Below are 7,065 nucleotides of genomic sequence, written 5' to 3'. Positions count from 1 at the left end.
CTGAATTATAACCAAGCTTTATTGGTATTTGTGAATTGACTAGTCGTACAGCACACAACAGGACACTGGAGTCACATGGGGGTGAATCAACAGGCCTTTTTTTAAAGAAAGTTTAACAAACCAAGTGATACAAATCCCAGAAGCCACCAGGGTTTCAATATGGGCTGGGATTTCAGTTCTGATGCCCTAGGGACTGCACTGGTTGGACAGAACTGGTCTAAGCACTGGGGCAAACCCCATGAGATGTCGGGAGGCCATTTGTCTGGTTGGAAGCTGCGCAGTCCCAGTTTTGTGGAGCATTATTCTTCTCCGGTAGGGACCCAGAACTGGACGTGGGTTTGTCCAATGAAAAAGAAAGAGGAGGAGACTGAGGATGCAGGAGGATACCAGTGAGGGCGGGGCAGGGGTTGGGGTGGCACCTCCGTGCAGAATGATGCAGGAGGGGACATGCTGAAGAAGGCGGGGGAGAGCCCATGCAGGCTGACTGATTCAGGTGTGGGAGGGCCCATGCAGGCAGGCGTGGGGATGTTCTGTGTTCTGGGGATGCCTCAGAGGTCACTCTAATTAGACAGGCAGATTTGTATAGAGAACGGGTGGGGTTTGCCCCAGTGCTGCTCTAAGTCCTTTCAGTGGCAATGCCTCCTGGACAGGTCCCCACTGTCCCATTCTCTGGTAATGATCCCGGAAGCAGTGCATTCTGGGAGATTTCAAAAGGCTGCCTGGTGGGACTAACGGAACCACTCTGGCTGGTCCTTGTCCACGTGCACAACAGAACAGCTCAGACTGGCACCGGTCAGCTCCAGCCTGGGGTTAGTTTTGCTACAATCCAGTGAAATCCCAGTGGTACTTGGCATGGACTTGAGCTGTCTGGAGCCATTTTGTGTGTGGACTCAAGTTGCTTGGGGTCCACACAGTGTTTAGCCCCGTGATCTCCTCTAGTGCAGGCCGGCAGCATCTCAGTGTAACCCCTTATGGAGCAACACAGGAGTTCAGAATCCCAGTGAGAAACCTTCGTCTCCCTGCTGAGCCTGGGCTTTTATCAAGGAGTCTTTTCTTCCTACTCTTTGCACTTCATCACTGCTCATTGGTGCTGAGGGGGGCAGCGTAGGCTAGTGGTTAGGGGAATGGGCTTGGTCTTGGATAAGTGGGGGTTTATACCCAGCTCCGACACTGACCTACTGAGTGACCTTGGACAAGTCACTTCCCCTCTTTGTGCCTCAGTTTCTCCTCCCACTCTTTGTCTCTCTTGTCAGTTAGACCAGGGATGGGCAAACTTTTTGGCCCACGGGCCACATCAAGGGTTGCAAAACTGTATGGAGGCTGGGTAGGGAAGGCTGTGCCTCCCCAAACAGCCTGGCCCCTGCCCTTATCTGCTCCCTCCCACTTCCTGCACCCTGTCTGCTCCCCTCAGAATCCCTGACCTATCCAACTCCCCCACACGCCTTGCCTCCTGAGCACCTCCTTCCGGACTCCCCTCCCTAACCACCGTCCTGGGGACCCTGCATCCAACCCCCCCTGCTCTCTGTTCCCGACTGCCCCGCCCCCTATCCACACCCCTGCCCCTGACAGGCCCCTCAGGACTCCTATGCCCCATCCAACTGCCCCCTGTTCCTAGTCCCCTGACTGCCCCCCAGGACCCTCTGCACCTTATCCAACCCCCCCAGCCCCTTAGCCACGCCACTCAGAGCAGCACGTCTGGCAGCCTTGCAGCCCCACTTGGAGCCAGACACGCTGCCGCACAGCCCTGCAGCACTGCACAGCATCGCCGCCTGGAGCACTGCCTGCGCAGCGGTGTGGCTCGGGGGGGGCAGGGGCAGCCGGATGGGCAACGGCGCGGGGAGGTGCTAGCCTCCCAAGCTGGGAGATCAGGGTCTGGGCAGGATGGTCCCGTACGCCGATGTGGCCTACGGGCCGTAGTTTGCCCACCCCTGAGTTAGACTCTCTAAATGGCTCAGGGCAGGGATTGCCCTTCACTGGCTTTTGCGCAGGGCCCCCTGCAATCGAGGTCAGATCTCATCTGGGGGCTGTAGGGGCTGCTGGGGATGCCAATAACAATAATAAACACTGTGATCCAATCAGTAATAACAGACACAGCTTGTAACTCCTCCTTCTCTCAGCCTGAAGGCAAGCACTCCCATACACTGGCCTGAAGCTCCTGTGAATCAACCTCACTGGGCATTTAATAACTTCCCGTCTGCAGAGAGTTCCCTTATTTCACTGGTGGGAGCTGGGTTTGAAAAGGATTCAGCTGCTCAGAAGAAAACTTTCCCACATCAGACAATTTTAAATCGTTCTGTTGCCTTTCTTGCCAGGCTGGAGTATCATTAATCTGTACAGCCTCTTTCATGCAATGAAGGTTACACACAGCTGAATGACACAGATACACCTGTCTCAGGAAACTTGTGATGCAAAGTTATTACCCATTAGACTGGACAGCAATTCCCTACCTTGTACTCCTGGGTGGCTTCCTGGATGGGAACCACCGTGTGAGTGCGGTGAGCCCGGGAATCTCTACAGATCACACAGATGGGGGTTTGATTCTCTTCACAGAACAGTTTCAGAGCCTCCTGGTGTCCCCACACACACCCTGTCCGCTCCTCTTCCCTTTGCTGCCGAAAACTCAACCGCTTGATGAGTTCTAGGATATTGCCAGCTGCCTGTTGGGCCTGAGGTTTCTCTCCTGCACAGTTTCTCTGCACTGAGGTAGGAGATGCCTGTATCGGATCCCTCCCAGCACTGGCTGATGCAGGCTCGGCAGAAATTGTGCCCACACTCCAGAGTGACAGGTCTGTGAAATATTCCAGACAGATGGACATGTCGCTTCCTCCTGGAGACTTTGCACAGGGTTCTCTGCAGCCATGGCTCCCTCTGGGCAGTGAAACAGGGTAAGTTTCAATTTCTTGAGTTCACACCATGCCCGCCTGCAGCAGCAAGGGGGTGTTTCCCTTCTTAGAACTGACTCATGATCTTTTGTTCAGTTGGAAGGGCCTACCTGTACAATTACAGCCCTGGATGGTACTAAAGTGTTGTTATCCTTGTTGTGTGAATCAAGGGCAGCAGAAACTGTGCTTGGCATAGCCTGATTGAGGGGCTCACCCTCAATTTAAAACTGTCCTTGCTCAAGCAGGAGATGTTACGGTGCCAAGACTGGTGGAGGTGTGAGAGGGTGTGAGATATCTGGACTAGATGGTACAACCCCTGGATGCTATCCAATCCTTTCTGTGTCCACCGTGTAATCACACAGCTGGTTTAAGATTTAATGGGGAGTTTTGTTACATACTGTCGAGTTACTCTAACCCAGACTTTCAGGTTCGTTATCTGACCACAAAAGATACAGACAACCCAGCAAAGACAAAATACCAAGTTCTTTATTGATGTATGCACACAAGCAACAAAGAACCAGCCCGTTCTCCACACAGAACCAGCCCTCCTTCTGCAAATTTAAATTTTGCTTTTTATTAGCCACTCTGTCGCTTCATCACTTACGTCGCGTCATCACTGTACCTTCCCAGTTATATACTTTCCTAGCATACAAAACAAAGAACAACTGTTGTGTCTTGATAAGCTTCATAGTTAGTACAAAAAGGTAGAAGTTGCTTTAAAAAGCTTTTTTCAAGCATTTTTTCTCAGCCTCTGCAAGCATTCTCTTATCTATCAAGGTCATACAGTCAGCAACCAGGCAAGCACCTGACTGTTTCAGCTAGTATATATTTTTCTTCAGTAGGCCTTGCTGTGTATTGCTAAGCAAAACAGGCCATCAAGGCAAACTCATCAATACCAACAGATCTGCAATCACTGATTGTCAGGTCTAATCATTAGATTTTTGTTTGGAGAGTTTCTCTGATACCATAGACTGCCCTGTCCGTGCTACCAGTGAGGCTCCCCCACTAGCAGCTGAAATCACTCAGAGCTGTGCTAAGTGGTATGACTTGAAGATGTCCCAGAGAGTGTGGAGGGTGGCGAGCCAATAACTGGCTGAGCAGCTAGTGTGGTGGTAAGGAGAACTGTGAGTGGCTGACAAGGCAGCCGGTGCCAGAGCAAATGCCTGGACAGTGGAGCAAGCAAGATGCCACCCCCTGTCGCCCACAGCAGCAGTGAGAGGTGAGCTCTGCAGATGCATCTCTACATTCTGGTCTTCTCTGTGAGTGCTGCAGAGGGAAAAGGGGCGGGTGTGCATGTTAAAGGAACTTTTGGTTGCTTGAATTAAGAACCACCGCCCAGTGTATTCCAGGGTGGTTGTTTTTGCTCATGGTTTTATGTTTATTAATCCAGGCTTGCAGCATTTCCCCAAATGAATGCTGTGTGAGTTCCCTCCTTTCATTCAAAGTTTCTTTTCTACATTCAGACTCTGTGCTTGCTAGAGGGGAAGTATTGCCTCTAGAGGTGCCCAGGGGTGGTGTGTAATTTTCTCAGGTTACTGGGTGGGGCTGGAGCCGTTTCTGTTGTATTGTTTGAAAAGGAACCCGTAGATCAGTGGTTCCCAAACTGGGTTCGTGAACCCCTTGGGTTTGTGAAATGTTGCAGGAGATTCTCAGGGTCAGAAGCCCAGATATCCTGGACTTCCAAGAGCTAAGCAGGTCAAAGCAGGCATCTGATCACACTGAGGAGATATAAACTTCAAGACTCTTTATAAGAAATGGAAAGGGAGGTGGATATTTTTTTGCTGTTTTTAAAATGAAACAGGCAGCTAGGATTGTTTTTTTAATTACTATGAAGAACAAGTTTAAGTTTTGTTGCAATGCGCAGTGTTTGCCTGAATCTGCTCAAGACCTGAATCCTTGTGTAGGAGGAACTCTGTGAGTTGGCTTCTCTAAATACCTTCCTGCTGTTTCACATCTGATGCTCCTTGATGAAATCTAGGAGCCTTGTCTATAACAGGCTTATTCAAAGTGACACACGCTACGAAAGTGAGAGCTTGGAAGTGTGCTGCCGTTTTCATAACGTAATAAAAATACTGTGACCATAAATGATAATTAGTAATAAATAGTGTGTAATAAGCATGTCATAAAAACAAATTTTATGTTTCCAAGATCACTGCGTTTCTAATTTATACTCAGGTCAAGGAGAATATCACTGGAAATATTAATTTTTAGGAGGGGGTTCAGAGGACTTGACATTTTAGTGAAAGGGGTTCATGGGTTGTTAAAGTTTGGGAACCGCTGCCCTAGATATTGAACCCAGGCCTGGTTGCTGCCAGCTCCCCCTGGCAGAAGGGTTATATTAATACACAGTGAGGGCATCCACAGCCAGACACAGACTTGCATTGAAACAACAATAGGTGGGAACTAAACTCCCTTGAGTTATTTCAGTGACAATGTGTGTGCAGAGGAGCTTTGGCTTGGCTGTGTCTTGCTGAACATCTAATCACCCGCCTGGGACCAGCCGAGCTACAGGGGCTCCCTGGATTAAGGTCAGAGGCAGCTGGTGTGTGTTAGTGACAACGCATGAAAATGGTAACAACTTATTAATGTGGAGCAAACCTGGAGCTGAAGGGGGATTTTATGGTAAATCCTCTAAGATTTATGTCATCACAATCTAAAGGTTACAGGCGAGCCCCTTCAAAACACGAGCTAAGAGCCAGAAAGAAGATTTTAGGTTTTATTTGGTAAAACTCCAAAAACAAAAGGGAAAGTAACAATCGAACCCATTCCCCACCCCAATCTTCCACCCTGTTCCAGCTGCCCCAGTCTCTTCCTCTCATTTTGTCTCCTTGGGCCAATACCGAACTCATTATCAGTGTGTTGACTGGGTCTGCTGGGGGGAAATACAAGCCAGGGATCCATGTTTTGGTTTTGTCTGACTCTGGGTAGAGGAGTATCAGGCTGGAGAAAAGGGACAACGGGGACTGCTCAGCACACAAAGCTGGACGTGCTCAAGTCCACAGTTAGCAGCAATTGCTCCTCTGCGCAGGCTCTTTGCTGCTGGAGCTCCCCAAAAATGTTTCCCACCAACGCATTTGCCTCCACAGGTCTAGATTTTGACTGTGGTTGTCCCATTGCTTCTTTGACCTGAGCAGTTTGCCAGTGTTTGGTGCCTTGCTAGGTTCTTCTATTGGCAGGAGAAATGGATTATAGGAGTCAGGTATTTCTTTTGTGCAATCTTTACTAGTTACAAACAATGTCCACACATTCCTGTGCCCTGAAGACGGTACAAACAAACAGCAGCCGGCAGTTTCCTTACTCAGAACTCGACGTCTCCCTTTCCGGGGAACCCTGGGCCTGAAGAAAGCTCTGTCACTCAGTTTCCTGCCGGGATCACACTCAGGACTGGTTCTCTTGGCTTTCTGCCTCACGCACACCAAGCTGCCAGGCAATCCCTCAGCCCCTGCATTTTCAGCCAGCTCCAGGGAGCTTAGGCCTGCTCTACACTTAACATTTGATCAACCTGGGGATGTTATTCAGGGCTGGGAAATATTGTGTACTCTGCTTGCCACAGCTAGATCAACCTAACCCCCAGTCCAGACAACAAATTTTCTAGTGACCTTGCTACGGTCTCTCAGAAAGGGGGATAAACTAGAGCGATGGAAAAAACACTTCCAGATGCATCTACACTATGGCACTTCAGCGACACAGCTGTAGCAGGAGTATTCTTCCTGAGACCTGGTCTACATCTAAAACTTAGGTCAGCCTAGCTACATGGCTTAGAGCTGTGAAAACTTGTACACCCTGTGTGATGCAGTTAGGTCAGTCTAACCCCTGATGTAGACGCAGGTAGGTCAGGGGAAGAATTCTTTGTTGCCCTAACTACTGCCTCTCCTGGAGGTGGATTTACTGCATTGATGGTAAAACCTCTTTTATCGACATAGGAAGTGTCTGCATTAGTCACTCATTTCTGCTGGATATTTGGATGATTCACACTCCCCAGTCCCTGGGTCTCCTTCTTCCAGGCTCCTGGCTGGTGCGGAGCTTCCAGCTTCTTCCCAAAATGCCAAATCCCAATTAACTAATTCTGTGTCCCTGCCCCCTCCATATGTCTGTTCCCAGCCCCACATTAATACTGCCCCCCAACCCCCATCACTTCTACCCCCAGCCTCTCCACCAGTTGTGACCCCACACCCCCCACATC

At 49.7% G+C, this 7,065-nt stretch overlaps 2 protein-coding genes across 3 annotated transcripts in view; one reads left to right on the top strand and one right to left on the bottom strand.

Moving 5' to 3' along the window:
* Positions 1-7,065, top strand: part of LOC116823721 (zinc finger protein RFP-like) — a 415,971-nt gene that overhangs the window by 93,991 nt on the left and 314,915 nt on the right. The gene's annotated exons all lie outside the window — the stretch shown is intronic.
* The window catches only part of LOC116825473 (zinc finger protein RFP-like), a 32,339-nt gene that overhangs the window by 16,029 nt on the left and 9,245 nt on the right, over positions 1-7,065 (bottom strand). The window lies entirely within an intron of this gene.

Source organism: Chelonoidis abingdonii, chromosome 12, assembly GCF_003597395.2.
Source record: "Chelonoidis abingdonii isolate Lonesome George chromosome 12, CheloAbing_2.0, whole genome shotgun sequence".
NCBI lineage: Eukaryota > Metazoa > Chordata > Testudines > Testudinidae > Chelonoidis > Chelonoidis abingdonii.
This window is presented reverse-complemented; position numbering and strand designations above follow the sequence as displayed.